The following is a 13,209-nucleotide window of genomic DNA, read 5'->3' as shown; positions in this document are numbered from 1 at the left end:
TACGGTCAGCTATGCCACCTTGCTGAACCGTCTCCGGGACATCGGAGTCTCAGGCGACGCTCTAAGGTGGTTCGACTCCTTCCTGTCCGATAGATCTTTTCAGATCTTCGACGGCGACATAATATCAACCAGCAAGCCTCTCAGCTGTGGAGTACCACAGGGCTCCTCTTTGAGCCCTGTGCTATTCAATGTCTACATGAAACCACTGGCTGGGATCGTCGAACCGTACGGCATCAAAATTGTGTCGTACGCCGACGACACTCAGTTAGTGGTATCACTGGCTCAAGAGAACATCAGCCAACCCCATGGAGGCCTGCTGAGCTGCCTAGAAGATGTTAAGGAGTGGATGACCAGCTCCTCCCTTAAACTAAACGGAGACAAAACAGAGCTCTTGCTTCTAGGCTCAGCCTCGCCAATACCTTTCACCTCCTTGTGGCCCCAAGCTCTGGGCACTCCCCCTACCCCCAAGGAAAGTGTCAAGAGCCTAGGAGTGTGGCTGGACAGGAAGCTTTCCTTTTCCACCCAGGCTACTAAGATGTCCGCCACCTGCTTCGGCATCCTCAAGACTTTGAGGAAAGTCCTTCCACTTCTGCCTCTAGAAGCCAAGAAAGTGGCAGTACAAGGCCTCATCCAGTCTCGCCTGGACTCAAACAATGCCCTATATGTAGGGGCTCCCGAGATGACTCTCCGGAAACTCCAGGTGGTGCAAAATTGCGCAGCACGCACCCTGTTACAGATTCCACGAGCCCAGTCAGCCAGACCTGCATTAAAAAGTCTTCACTGGCTACCAGTCAAGCACAGAGTGACATTCAAGGCACTGTGCATTGCGCACCGGGCCTTTTGGAAAACAGGACCCGCAATTAACAGCAACCTGGTCATCCCCTATCACCCAAATAGGAACCTCCGCTCCACTGAGGCTTTCTTGGCAATGGTTCCTAGAGTGAAGAGAGCCAGATCCGGGGGCAGGTTGTTCTCATTGAACACAGCTAAACTTTGGAACACTCTCCCCCTCTCACTCCGTTCCAACCCGGACCTGCTCTCTTTTCGAAAAAAGCTGAAGACTTTATTATTCGCCAAAGCTTCCGAGCTCTAATCTGTCACTCAGCATGTCTCTCCAATTCTCATCTCAGCGCTTGGACGCCCTTGGGCAGCAACCGCGCTCAATAAATCTATTTCTAATTCTAATTCTAAGAAACGACTCAGGCGATACTCGCACTCCACACAGGTAAAGCCCTGGGGCCTAATGGAATCCCAGTGGAGCTCTTCAGACACTTGGCTACAGTTCTAACACCCCACCTATTGAACATGTACAAAGATAGCTTAGAGAAGGGGGAACTTCCCAGGGACCAGCGCCTGGCAACGATAGTAGCGATACACAAGCCAGGCAAACCAACAAACAGTTGCATGTCCTACAGGCCCATATCCCTGATCAACGCAGAAGCAAAGATACTAGCCAAGGTGCTTGCAATGCGGCTGCAGCCTTATTTGGGGACGGTGGTTCACCCGGATCAATCGGGGTTTATGCCGCACCGGAACACGGCACAAAACCTGAGGCGAGTGCATAGTGTCATGGCACGCAAATCCCTAATTAAAGAGGACGCTATAATCCTTTCCTTGGACGCGCAAATGGCGTTCGATATGGTGGAATGGCCATTTTTATTTGCGGTACTTCACCATTTGGGTTTTGGTCCCAAATTCATAAAATGGGTGGAACTGCTATATACGATATCGATGGCACAAGTGGTGGCCAATGGGAGAATCTCAGACACCTTTCCACTGGCAAAAGGGACACGGCAGGGATGTCCATTGTCACCGCTTCTATTCGCACTAGTGCTGGAACCCTTGGCGGCGTGGATACGACAAGATCAAGTAATCCGTGGGCTCAAGTGGGCTCCGGGGTGGGAGGACCGAATATCGCTCTATGCGGACGACATACTCCTTTATCTGGCCTCGCCCACCCGCTCCCTCAATTGCCTTATGGATATCTGTGCGGCGTTCGGCCGGGTTTCAGGATACACGATAAACTGGACGAATTCGCATATCTACGTACTCTCAGGCGATCAGCCTCAACTCCCACATAATTGTGCTGCCAAGATAGTGCCTGATGGGTTTAAATATTTGGGCATCCATATCACGGCACAGGATGCACACTTTAGAGCAGAAAATCTCAAGAAACCTCTGGAGCGGTTCCGCAGAGATGTGCAGTGCTGGCGTGCATTGCCGCTCACCCTATTAGGCAGGGCAACCCTCTTCAAAATGATGGCGCTCCCGAGGTTTCTATACACCCTGTAAAATACACCATTTCCGATAACCCCATCATACTTCAGGGAAATCAGTACTGAAATAAACAAGCTGCTGTGGGATGGTAGGGCGACACATATAGCGATGCACAAACTAGTGAAGGGCTGGTACGATGGAGGAATAGCGGTCCCCAACATTAAGGTGTACTACTGGGCCTCTCACCTGGCGGTAATTAACCAATGGCTTCACGGTGATCAGGAAGACCCGGCCTATCGCATGGATAGGCATCTACTGGGCGCAGACAATATTATGGGAGTACTCTACAACAGGAATCAACATAAACATCTCACAGGCCCTACAGCCCATACAATTAAGATCTGGCACGAAGTGCAGAGGGATATGGGTTGGGAGGGAGTCCTCACACAGGCGACACCACTCTGGGACACAAATAAACTAGGAAGGCTAAAGAACACAAAGGGATTCAGACAATGGGACCTGATGGGTATCTCGAAGGTGGGGGACGTGTGGAAAAAGGGGGAGACTGTCCCGTTCACGCAGCTGCAACAGAGCTATGGGTTGGCTGACACAGAGATGTTTAGATACTTATAAATAAGGCATGCACTAACGGCACTAATACCGCACGGCACGAAACTGCCAGAATCCTCACCCCTCGAGGACAGGCTCCTTACTGACCATATGACGAAGAAAGCTATATCACTCACATACAAAAAAATCATAAATAACCAACCAGACCCGACACAAACCCTAAAAACTAGATGGGAGACTGACGTGGGTGAGCTGGATGAGACGGACTGGCAGGAAGCGTTGGCATCCCCAAGAGAAGTGGCGATTTCAGCTAGATTTAAATTAATACAACTGAAGATACTGCATCGGACCTACTACACCAGGACACTACTACATAAATTGCATAGAGCCGATACAAAGCTTTGCATTAGACAGTGTGGGGAACCGGGCACGTTCTGGCACATATTATGGCAATGCGTAGAAATCCAGAACTATTGGAAAGCAATAATGCGCACAATCGCGCAGGTAACTGGAATAACGATGGTTCCTGAACCAAAGTGTTGCATATTAAACGCCTGGGAGGCCATGGACCTCAATCAGGCAGTGCAAGCATGGGTAATACTAGGGATGGCCTTAGCAAAAAGATATTGCGCAGCAGTGGGGAGCCAGGCAAGTCCCGACACTCCGAAAGTGGTGTAATGGTATGGACGAATTAATGGTAACCGAAAAATCGGTCTACATACACGGAGGATGCCCCAAAAAATGGAATAAGATATGGGGGAAATGGAATGAATATCGGGGCAACATCTGTGATCCCCCGCAGGAAGAATCCTTATCAGACAATTCCGACTAGCAAGGGTGTGTATAGAGATCACTGACGAGAGGGGTTTTGATGTGGTTAAAGAGACGGGTGCAAAGGTAAAGGGAAAAACGACAGGGGTCCTTAATGTACTACAAAGGCTGAAACGAGGGAGATGTAATGTACGTTGTGAAGAACATATGGTATTGCAGAAATGGTTGGAAATGAAAATGTTAATAAAAAGAGTTTTTTTTAAAAAAACAAAGGTGGTCTTTATACATTGCTCTCCCCTGATTTACGATTCCAAGAAGGCCCTAGAAGTCTTCTTGGGGTATCACCATTTTAAGGGTTAAAACAAACGCTCTCCCATTTTCCCCAACGTTTCATCCACATGGGGACCAAAAAGAAGTTCTACATCTAGAGATATTGAACCTCTGGTTTAAAACCTGAGATGCGAAGCCAAGCATGTCTGAGAAGCACGACATTTGTTTTACCGCTGTGATGGGCAGTGTCTGTGGCATCGAGGGCACCACGAATATTCAGGTTTGACATGAGCTTCCTCACCCACATCCCTAAAGGCGTCAGGGAGGTGCTGCATAAGTGTCTCCATCTCCTCCCAATGAAATATGTCGTAATGTGACAGCAATGCAACAGAGTATGCAAGAGGCAACAGCGTAGAAGCACCCACTGCTACAGTCTGAGCAGCAGCATTTATGGGTACTGCGGCGTAGCACCCACTGCTACAGTCTGAGCAGCAGCATTGAGGAGTACTGCGGCGTAGCACCCACTGCTACAGTCTGAGCAGCAGCATTTATGGGTACTGCAGCGTAGCACCCACTGCTACAGTCTGAGCAGCAGCATTGATGAGTACTGCAGCGTAGCACCCACTGCTACAGTCTGAGCAGCAGCATTGATGAGTACTGCAGCGTAGAAGCACCCACTGCTACAGTCTGAGCAGCAGCATTTATGGGTACTGCGGCGTAGCACCCACTGCTACAGTCTGAGCAGCAGCATTGATGAGTACTGCAGCGTAGCACCCACTGCTACAGTCTGAGCAGCAGCATTTATGGGTACTGCGGCGTAGCACCCACTGCTACAGTCTGAGCAGCAGCATTGATGAGTACTGCAGCGTAGAAGCACCCACTGCTACAGTCTGAGCAGCAGCATTTATGGGTACTGCGGCGTAGCACCCACTGCTACAGTCTGAGCAGCAGCATTGAGGAGTACTGCGGCGTAGCACCCACTGCTACAGTCTGAGCAGCAGCATTGATGAGTACTGCGGCGTAGCACCCACTGCTACAGTCTGAGCAGCAGCATTGATGAGTACTGCAGCGTAGAAGCACCCACTGCTACAGTCTGAGCAGCAGCATTTATGGGTACTGCGGCGTAGCACCCACTGCTACAGTCTGAGCAGCAGCATTGAGGAGTACTGCGGCGTAGCACCCACTGCTACAGTCTGAGCAGCAGCATTGATGAGTACTGCAGCGTAGCACCCACTGCTACAGTCTGAGCAGCAGCATTTATGGGTACTGCGGCGTAGCACCCACTGCTACAGTCTGAGCAGCAGCATTGAGGAGTACTGCGGCGTAGCACCCACTGCTACAGTCTGAGCAGCACCATTGATGAGTACTGCGTAGTAGCAGCCACTGCTACACTCCGAGCAGCAGTATTGATGAATACTGCGTAGTAGCACCCACTGCTACACTCCGAGCAGCAGCATTGATGAATACTGCGGCGTAGCACCCACTGCTACAGTCTGAGCAGCAGCATTGAGGAGTACTGCGGCGTAGCACCCACTGCTACAGTCTGAGCAGCAGCATTGATGAGTACTGCGGCGTAGCACCCACTGCTACAGTCTGAGCAGCAGCATTGATGAGTACTGCAGCGTAGAAGCACCCACTGCTACAGTCTGAGCAGCAGCATTTATGGGTACTGCGGCGTAGCACCCACTGCTACAGTCTGAGCAGCAGCATTGAGGAGTACTGCGGCGTAGCACCCACTGCTACAGTCTGAGCAGCAGCATTGATGAGTACTGCAGCGTAGCACCCACTGCTACAGTCTGAGCAGCAGCATTTATGGGTACTGCGGCGTAGCACCCACTGCTACACTCCGAGCAGCAGCATTGATGAGTACTGCGTAGTAGCACCCACTGCTACACTCCGAGCAGCAGCATTGATGAATACTGCGTAGTAGCACCCACTGCTACACTCCGAGCAGCAGCATTGATGAATACTGCGTAGTAGCACCCACTGCTACACTCCGAGCAGCAGCATTGATGAATACTGCGTAGTAGCACCCACTGCTACACTCCGAGCAGCAGCATTGATGAATACTGCGTAGTAGCACCCACTGCTACACTCCGAGCAGCAGCATTGATGAATACTGCGTAGTAGCACCCACTGCTACACTCCGAGCAGCAGCATTGATGAATACTGCGTAGTAGCACCCACTGCTACACTCCGAGCAGCAGCATTGATGAATACTGCGTAGTAGCACCCACTGCTACACTCCGAGCAGCAGCATTGATGAATACTGCGTAGTAGCACCCACTGCTACACTCCGAGCAGCAGCATTGATGAATACTGCGTAGTAGCACCCACTGCTACACTCTGAGCCGCAGCATTGCTGCTGCTGTCCTTCTCTGGGGGTGCGGCGTCACCTGGGGGCTGGACGGATGCTTTCTTAATGGCGGTATGAACTACCGGGGAGTAAGCGGGTACTTGGCCTCCGATGTCAAGTGGGTCACTGGGAGAAGATTCATAGTTCTTCTCGATACTTAGTATGGACACCTTGACCCTGACTGGGTCTTTAAAAGCATCAGGGCCCAAGCTCAGCAGGCCGGTTAGCACTGGTAGAATCTGGGGACTGTGTTCGAACTTGGACAGTCTCGCCCAAAGGTTGTCCGCGATGACGTGCATGGCGTTTCTTCAGCACCGCATGCCGAGGTGTTTCCGAATGCAGTTCTTCTTCGAAAGTTATCCTCCTCGTCTTTGGGGTGAGCGGCTGCATGGAAACTAGTCCTTGCAGAGGAGGATTTCTCGTCAAAACCCTGTCCGTTTTTAGGAAAAATAAACTGACTCGTGTCTCTTGAGGATGGGCGATGCTGAGAGCTGCACTTTCAACCTTGGATGAACTGTTTTCTCCACTGAAGGGAGAGCAGCTCCGTGCCTCTGCGCCAGACGGTACTGAGGGGGGAGTGAGGTGGGCGGGGGCTGGATGGTGGCTCGGCTCGGCTCTGAAGCTGGATCTTGGCTCTGCCCGTGGGAAGCATTAGACCGGAGACCTTCTTGGGAGCCGGTTCAGGGTTCGATGCCAGACTCCCCTGGGAGCAGTGCTCTGCCTCGGAGTATGGCTGCTTTCGGGATTGTGTTTTTACCCCATTACTGGGGCTGGTAATTATGGGCCTTGGCTTGGGGTTCCTTTGTGTGTGGTCCCACCAGCAGCGACTCCAAAAAGTGCCTTTTGCCTTCCACGGAGACGTTCAAAAGGAGAGTTTCTGGACTATGTGATTGGTTGCCAGTGCCCCAGAGCCCGCCTCCTCTTCCTCAGTGTTTCGTGGGTTCCATTCCCCAAAAATGCCCTAAGAGTCACACAACGACCCACTCAACATTTCCAGGTGTGCCCAGCGCCTTTACCTCCGGTACAGCAAAGTATTTTGCACCGGAAGGTGATGCAGAACGTGCACGTGGACTCCTCGTGCCTGGAGAGAGACAGAGTTTACAGACCTTGTGGGGGCGGCCCCAAGGTATTTTGCACGACGGAGCGAGCAGAACCGAAAAGTAGCCCGCTCTATCTGCTGACATCCTCCAAGGCAGAGTCCTTGGTAATCGAAAGGGTGTAGGCCCGTCGGTTTCAGACAAGTAGCAGAAAAATGCAATTAGGCGGGGAAGTCGGTGCCCCTGCACATGGTGGACTTGGAGGGCAATCATGCCATATTCGAGTGACTCGAAGCTTCTTCGAAGAGAAACTTGTAATGTCGGAGCCCAACACTAGATGGCACTAGCAGGCAATACATGTGTATCTACAGTCACACATGCTACGCGCATGTTGGTGCTTCTCTGCCACCAGAGCTGGACAAGGCCACATTCTTGAAATCACACGGTGAGCATCAGGAATGATTTCTAAAGGTACAACAACTGACTATCAGTGTGAGGGATACTTGGCTATCATCTATGTCAAATCACGGAGCCAACTAGTCGAAGGGTAACATTCTCCCCAGAAACTAAAACAACAATCCACCTCCGTCTGGAAACGACTATCAAGGAATTTACAAACTACGGAAAACGTGCTTCTGGCCAGCAAGCATGCAGACAACTACAAAGGGTATTAATGCTTTCAAGGTGGATGTTTTCATGGAACAAATAAAGATGCCCTGGATTCATCACATTGAGTCCTCCTACCAAAAGCATCCTCTCGGGCTTTGTCCCACCATTAAAGCTTCAAACAAACACATCAATACTTACTAGCTATGATCATCGTAAACGCTTAAAATATATTTAAAATGCAAATTCTAAATCGACTAGGGATATTGTAGAACAACCATCAAGGATTTTTTCCTACTATGTGCAAGCTGGAGACAGAGAGGTTTTGATGCCACAGACATATGAGGAGAATTGCAGATCCGTATTAGATACAGGGGTCCAGGGTGCCGAATACTTTATAATTAGGGCTCCCTTATTTCCGTTTTTACTGATTTTTACAGATAAATGCAGACAGAATACATTTATTTTCGTATCTGTATTTATTTTTAAATGTGGATAAAAACGGAAATTGGGTGGTTTTTTAAGTAATTCTAAAGTCTGTCTGCCATGACTGCCAATCCAATAGCTGTGTGGGTTGATAGGAAAGGGGTGTAAAAAAGAAAGGGGTTTTAGTAAAGAGTCTTGAACAGCAAGGCTGACAAAGACCAAAATAAATATGGATAAATACAGATAAAATTAGGAAAATATAAATATGCATAAATACAGACGGAAATGTCACAAAAAACAAACAAAACATAAAACCGCGAGCCCTATAATATATCGTGTGCAGCTACCCTATCAAAATATACACAATGTCCAGGCCCTTCCTCACCTATCCAAAATAAACCTGTTGTATTACCCCGGACAAACAAGATGGATCACAAAAACATATCTGGTGCACTGTCCCATATCCATCCAAAACATACTTTTTTTTAGGTCAAGGTGTATAGTCAGTGGTAACTGAGTGGTATCTTAAAAGGTATGTTAGTTTAGCACTGGCCCCATTTGTGCCACAAGTACTGACCCTGACGGGAGGAGTAAGGGTTCAATACAGCAGTGGGTGATAGGGAGAAGGCGATTTAGGAGAGCAACTGAGGAGCTGTGGCTGGTTTTTGGGGATACCTAAAATCAAAAATGGCTGGGGAGGGGGAACCAATGGATGTGATGGGGGCTGGAGGTACTGAAATGAGGGAGGGAGCAAATTGGAGCGCACAGAGTGGAGACAGTATGTGATAGGGGAACCAGCACACAGGAGAACGAGTGATAAAACAAAGGCATTCTCATGGGAGTACTGCTGAGAAATAAAAAGTCGTTCCCCGAATGCGAGTATTGGAAGGATATGTCATTCAACCTAAAAGATGGTAAAGAAGCAACGGGGACAATAACAAAAAGAGGAGAGAAAGCCATCCAATAACAAGTAAACAAATTAAGAGTGACAAGAAAGCCAACCAATAGTAAACAACGGGCTGGCCATAAGACCACTGCAAATTTTGATATAGGCCGCATGAGTTCTTTCGCAAACAGACAGTTAAGAGGTGTCTCTAGACAAGAACCAAAAATGGGAAAAAGTCCCTGAACTCAAAACCCACCACCCAAACATAATTCCTAGCTGAAGTAATGTGGTGTAGTTCCGTGTTCCTTCACAGTCTTGGTGCCCAAATCAATGGTGAACAAAAGATTGGTTACAGGTGTTCAATCAGGACATAGTACAAGAGCTTTAACACGGTTAAGAACACAACTGGTTTCCAGACTTTTGAAAAGGCAAACGTAATAGTGATTGTAGGTAGCTGGCTCTTTATGTGATGTATCAAAAAGTTGATATACCGTGTAACGAGTCTACTGTTTCTCTTATGAGTGGACAAGGGTTTGCTATGCAGTCCCAAAGTGCTCTATTAGGAGGTAGTGTGGTCGAGCAGCCTTCGGCTTAGCACAGAGGAGAGCAAGGCATTTGCAAATACACACAATCAACAATAAAATGACACACACAACTCAAAAAGGAGATCCACACCAATTTAAACAAAATAGCAAGTATCTTTATATATGTTTTCCGACATCAAAGAAAAATCATCCAGGTAAGTGCGTTTTTAAATATAATTTCTTTTCACTTTAAAAAGTGGACACTGTGCAATTTCTGAGTTCTGCAATGTTATCATATGAAAGAAAGAACAAGTTCCGCAAACAGATATTGTACAACGAGTTAAAAGACCAATCTCCAGGAGTACACCACCAGCGGCACGACGGCAGCCGAATGCAGAGTGCAAAACAGTGTCGGGACCCCAATGTATTTCAATGGAGATCGGTCACCGCGGAAAGAGGCTGCAGGCTCTGGCCAGGAGGCCAGTAGGGCTGAACCAACAAGTGGGCTCCGGTGGCGGGGGGGGCAACATTTTTGGTTCTCTTCACTAAGGCCCAAAGTCGACGGGTGCAGGGGTGTCCTTAGGCATTGGGTTTTACCTTACCAGAGTAGTCACGGTTGAGGGGGGCTGCGTGCAGAGGCAGCAGGTGATGTCAAGTAGTCCAGGAGGGATGAAACCACAGCGGACTTGACCTCTGGAAGGCTAAAGACCTTGTTAACACCGGTGGCCCACTTCAACTCGGGCTGGAGGAGAAGGATGCAGTGGTAGCTTCAGGTGTTGGGCTTTGGCCATTCCGAAGGCCTCAGTATCTTAGGTAGACAGGCTGGCAGGGTTGGTACCAGGTCAGCTGCGGATTCTCTCCTCTGCTATTGCGTCTATTTGGTTTCATCTCTCTTCTTAGTTCGTCAGGATCTGCTCTTCTACCACCATTGGACCCCTAAATACTGAATTATGGGGCGTGTGAGGAGTGTATGGTAGTAGCCAATGGGCAACTGACCCTTGGGGTCACTATGCCCTCAATATGACCACTTCCTGCGGGAAGTGGGACTATCCCTGTCCCAGAAATCTTAAGTATGCCATCACAAAGATGGCTACTTCTAAAAAATCGTGTCCACCTCAGTTTAGCCCCCCCTCAGGGGTGGCACGCCTACCTGACTAGCTAATTTTGCCACCCGTCCAATTGCCAGGGGGGCTCAGGACAAAGGGGGTTGGCTTCCTCTCCTGTGATAGGAGCCAGATTCGCATTTCACAGACGCCAACTCTTAAGCTTGCCAGCCTAGGAAGGCTAATCATCATGTTCTTGTTCTTAATCATCAGGTCATCATGTAGGTGGGTGTGTCACCCTCTTCCAGGACAGGCTTTTGTTCTGGATCCCCTGAGAGCAAAAGGCTTTCACCCTAGGAGGTCAGAACAGTGTCTTGGGTGGCAGTCTGGAAGAAAACAATCAGGGAGCCCACCTCTAAGGAGCTCTCTGGGCGCATGTATTGGTAACTCCATCACTGGAATCAGTGTGGGTTTATCAATTTGAGATGTTTGATACCAAACATCCCTCTCTTCAGTGAAGCCATCATGTAGCTGGGAAGCTTTTTTTCACCAGTGTCCTGCACATGTTTTAAAATGGCTTCCATGGTCACTTGTACTGGCAGTAATAGGACTCACCAGCAAATGGGCATATCTGCTCATGCAGGTATGCCCTCACATGTAATATTCAGCACCCTGCCTTAGGGCTGTTAGGTCTGCTGTAGGGATAATTTACAAATATTACATACAGTGTTAGGGGACATGGCACACAGGGATGTGTGACACGTCGTGTTTTCACTTTTGTCTGCAACAAGAGACACAGCCTAAAAGGGTAGCTTTGCATGTGCTTGGTGAGGGGTCCCTTACATACATTTAATGCTGCTGCCCTTCTGGATCCAGGGGTACCATTTACTAGGGACTTACAGAGGGTGAGAAAGGTTTTGCCAATTTGGGAAAGCAATTGACAGTTTCGGGAAAGAGATCTGGCACTGGGGAACTGGTTAGCTGAACCCAGGGCACTTCCAGTCGAAATCCCATCAGCTACCAGTGAGAAAGTGGGGGTGACCAAGTCAAAAAGGGCTACTTTCCTACAGTGATTCAGTACCAACTATTAAGTCCCTGAGAGGGTTACCTATCTTTGCAGGCCTGAGTCTTGGAATTTGCCAGTTGTGGTTGAAATAATCCATCGGCTGTGGGTACCTAGTGGACCCAAAGACTTCACTTACCAATTTCAACTGTCAAATGGACTCTGTGGATAAGGATCCACGGTGACTAGAAATGATAATAAGTCCTGAAAATGAACGGCTAGCGAGAGGTTTCAAGATGTTCGTAATTAGCATTGCCTCCTCCAGCTGAGACTGGGCACAATGTAGGGATGTGGAGAGATATCCTAATCAATCTGGGACTGAGAAAAGGAGTGATACAGTTCACTTTGTAGATATGGAGGGCACCAAATACAGTGAAGATTAATTATTCCACTTGAAAAAAGTGTCTTAGTACACTTCACGACCTGGTGATTATTCAGTGTTGTATCACTAGCCCTGCTGGGCTACAGGATTCACATACCCCTGGGCAGTTTTGGTTTATCAACTTGTCCTGAATCTCCAGTCAGCAGGGTCCCGTGAAGATTATCCCAGGTTTAAGATCGTGTTTCTCCATCTAGAGGCAATTCAGCTCTGCTTCTCTTCACAGGTAAAGGCTGCAAGGTTTCTTCTGAGAGTCCAGACTTTACTCCCAGCCTGAGCAGAACTGCAACACACAAGATGTTCAGTCCCTGGTAATTCATTTGCTCTGGGCTGTTGCATGGAATTCCCTGGATGTCCAAAAATATTACTGCAAAAATTGTACACAAATGTCACCAACATGCCCCCTACACAAGGGAAGGCAAGGATCTCAGCAACAAATAAAGGTAGCATCAATTAAAAATGTTAGGAGCAAATTTCAGATAAAGGGGAATGAAAGAATAATAGTTATGTATCACAAGACAGAAACAACAATGTAATTGTTTGCTCCCGTTCAGCATATATGCTAGGACTACAGTTTAGTGCAATCCTCTATGCTCTTGCCACTTTCTCTCACCCTCTTTTTTACTCATCCATTCCTTCTAAACAGTGCAATTGTGGTTTCTAGTGCTCCTCCTCAATCCAGAACTTACACTGGTGTCCCATCCCATCATTTTCATCACCAATTCATACTATTTCTGATGTCCTATTCCTCCCACCATCCAAAACATACCGGATGCCATGCTCCTCTAATCCAAAGTATACCCATTGTCCTCTGCCATCCCACCAAATTTCAAAATAGAAGTGTAAACAAGTTCGCCCATCGTGAATCCCCATGGGCTGTAGCTATACGAAATGTTCAGGACATCAATGTGAAATTATTTAACACATTAAAACTAAGTGTGAATCGTTGCCAGTGGACCTAACAATCTTAGTGGGAAGTCGATCCTCAGGAGGGAGTGGGACACCCGTGACATGCATCAAACCAAAATGAATTGTAAATAGCCTTGTGCATCACAGTGAAA

At 48.4% G+C, this 13,209-nt stretch overlaps 1 protein-coding gene across 1 annotated transcript in view; it reads right to left on the bottom strand.

The window, feature by feature from the left end:
• The window catches only part of PRPF6 (pre-mRNA processing factor 6), a 349,710-nt gene that overhangs the window by 268,143 nt on the left and 68,358 nt on the right, over positions 1 to 13,209 (bottom strand). The gene's annotated exons all lie outside the window — the stretch shown is intronic.

Source organism: Triturus cristatus, chromosome 7, assembly GCF_964204655.1.
Source record: "Triturus cristatus chromosome 7, aTriCri1.1, whole genome shotgun sequence".
Classification (NCBI taxonomy): Eukaryota; Metazoa; Chordata; class Amphibia; order Caudata; family Salamandridae; genus Triturus; species Triturus cristatus.
Note: the sequence above shows the minus strand (reverse complement) of the source record. Positions and strands in the feature narration are given on the sequence as shown.